The sequence below is a fragment of the Octodon degus genome, unplaced genomic scaffold (assembly GCF_000260255.1).
Source record: "Octodon degus isolate 3935 unplaced genomic scaffold, OctDeg1.0 scaffold00153, whole genome shotgun sequence".
Taxonomy (NCBI): domain Eukaryota; kingdom Metazoa; phylum Chordata; class Mammalia; order Rodentia; family Octodontidae; genus Octodon; species Octodon degus.
In genome coordinates this window covers 2,725,830-2,728,982 of record NW_004524729.1, presented here as the reverse complement: position 1 = coordinate 2,728,982, position 3,153 = coordinate 2,725,830, and positions in this window count along the sequence as shown.

Sequence of the window (3,153 nt, the reverse complement as noted above, 5' to 3'; positions counted from 1 at the left end):
TCAGCCCACCAGGGGGCGGGGCTGGCTGGCATGTGGTGCTGGGGATCGAACCGCGGGGTCACTGGGGTCACATCTCAGGGCAGCGAGGAGGTCCCAGCATCCCTCCAGGTACCAACTCCTGGGCTCCCGTGGTGTTGGCCGCCCTTGCAGGCCTCGGAGCTTGTGCCTCTCTGGAGGCTGCATCCCTGGGGCCCACAGTCTCTGCCTCAGGCCCAGTCACAGCACTGGGTGTCGCCGCCACCCTCTGAAACACGTCTCTGCAGAGTCACTGCCTCGACGCCTCCCAGAATGCATGGACTCCCGCAGTGTGCCCACACAGACACACACACGCACGCAGAGCCACACGCGGACACAGATGCACACGTAGACACACAGAGACAAATACACATCGCCAACAGCCACAGCCGGACACAGACACGCGCGTTTCCTCCACAGTGAGCCCCTTCGTCCCCAAGGTGATCAGCGCCTCCCCCGTTCTTTCTTTTAGCCACCATTCTTGACTTGTACACACGCAGGATCCGGCGTTCACCCGCCCCGCTGGGTCGCCATGTACTTCTCTCCGCGAGCCCCTTCTCTCCCTCCCCTCCTCTGGATCCCTGCCCCGTCACTCCTCAGAACACCGGCACTAGGGATCCTGTTCAGCCCAGCCAAGCCTCCTCTAGGCATCGCCCCGAAAACCTGAGGCCATCTCATCACATGACCCGTGTGCACCCACGTGCACAGCAGCGCGACTCCCAGGACTGACACCTTGGGAGCAGCCTAGGTGGCCGTCCACAGGTAGATGGGTAAAGCAAGCATGATCATTACACACAGTGGAACCCTACTCTGCCCTAAAGAAGGATAAACTTGAGCTACCTTTAGGGAAATGGATGCGCCTTGAGACCATCAGGTTGGGTGAAATAAACCAGGTATCACACAGCTTCTCCTAGATGAGAACAACAAAGCATGAATCACATTTTTAAAATGTGGAGGGGGATGAGGAGGGGGAGCTCAACGCCCCCACTCTCACTGTGAACCACAGCAGCTAGCACTGCTGACTCAGCGTTCTCCGCCAGGGAGCCTTCCAGGATTGCATCCCTGGGGGCTCACGGCCGCGTCCTGGCGCTGGTTCTCCCTGCCCGGGGTGAAGCTCCCTGTCTGCCTAGAGCCTGTGAGACTGAGTTTCCTAGGACCACAGGCTAATGTCCTCAGAGCCCAGCTCGGGGCCGATACAGGTGTCAGTCCGAGTGCTCTCAGGAGCAAATGGCTCAGGATACCCTATGGCTCAGTGACTACAACAGCACAGGTTAGAAACGACTTCAGACCATCCGGTTTTAAATCTGAGATTCTGGCAGCAGGGCACATCAGACTGACTGGCAGCAAGGGATTAGAAGGCCGAGCAATCTGCGTGCACAACACACGTGCGATCCAGCCCCCAGGAGGCCGAGGTGGGACAGTCATGAGTTTTAGCCCAGGCTGGGTAACTCAGTAACTTAGCGAGACTCTGTCTTAAAATTAAAAATTATAAAACATTAAAAAGGGCAGGGGCTGTATCTCAGTGTGAAGGCCTTAGGTTCAATTCCCTGTGTTGAAAAAAAAAGAAACAAAAACAGCAAAGGCAAGCAGCTTACGGATCCAGCCTCGAAGCCAGCGCCGCCGCTTCCCGCGTGACCTTGGCTCGCATGCGCAGTCTGACCTTGGGCAGGCATTGCCCTGCCCTGGGCCTCAGACCTCTCCTCCAGGCTGTGCTGGCCCAGCCATCGTCCTGGGCCTCCCACCTCCGAGGCCGGGCAGGGCTGGCCCAGCTTCTGAGCAAGGTGCCCACCCTCCGGCGGTAGCAGGCTGCACCCCTACCTGGCGGGCCAGGCGTCCCCTCTTCAGAGCAGCCAGAGCCCTCTAGTTGGCGGCAGGGAGCTCCATGCCAGGTACACATAGGATGCACACACACAGAGCATGCTGCGTCCACGGGGAAAGACTGGAGGGCACAGGGACCCAGCCTGCCCCTGCTCCCTCAGTGACCCTCCTTCTGAGAGCTCAGAGTCTGTCTGTGGCCACCCCGTGGGCTCTCCCTGTGGCCAGAGTCACAGTGACCGACCTGGGGCCTCTCAGTCAGCTTCCGGGAGCCCTGGGCTATATGGTCCCCACAAAGCCAGGGTATATTTGGGAGGCCCGCCTGGCCTCCTGGGGCACAGACAGGAAGGACCCCTGTGGAAGGACAAGAGGGAGACCCACTCCACAGGGGACTGGTAATAGATGTACTTATAACTGGGGGGTTAAAGTGACACATACCACAGCAACATGGCCAGTTTCTAGTAAGGACAAGTGGGCGTGGTGGCATACAATTGCAGCACTTGGGAGGCTGAGGCAGGAGGATCGCTGTGTGTTGGGAGGCCAACCTGGGCTACATAGTGGGTCTCAAAAATCCAAGACAAAAGGTGGAGATTGTTCAATACACAGGAATCACCTTTGTCCTGAGAATGTCTTCCTACTGTTCTCAGTCTGAAAACAGTCTCGCTCACAGGCAAATTAAAATTAGTTTTCTAAAGGCCTCAACATGGGAAGAGAGTTGGCAATCTTCAGCAGCTCCGGAATTATCTTTAAAATCTGACTGGCCTGTGGCCTGTGTTGGCGCGCTCCCTGCTGAAGCCGCTAGGAGTTTCCGGTCACCACCGCCTGTGCAGAGCCTGCAGTGGCTCCCAGGGCCTCGGGTCTGGAAGGCGGAGGACAGGACTAGGGCAGCTTCCGGGAGGAGGCGGGGTCTGCATTAAACTACAGGAAGAGCTCAATGGCATGGGGTGGGGACAGAAGAGGGCACTCTGCATGCAGGGCACAGGGAGAGGGCTGGGGACACGGAGGGACCTGAAGTCCACAAGACAGAGGGGATGTCAGGGAGTGGCAGTGCAGTGTGATAAGGAAGTCACGTCGACAGCACAGAGCAGGCTCTAGGGGAGCCCAGGTCACCAGGTGAGCCAGGGCTGGGGAGGACCAGGCAGCCAGGGTCTGGCCCTGCCAGGGCCTTGGTCACCGAGGGTCCACCTGGGGCTGGTGGCCCCTCTCAGGTTCCATCTTGCCGGCCCAGCCTGCCCCACTTCATCCTGGGCCTGGCCTCGAGCCCAGGCCATGATCCCCGCCCCTCCTGGCTCTCTGGCACCAGAAGTGGCTGGCTTCATACGG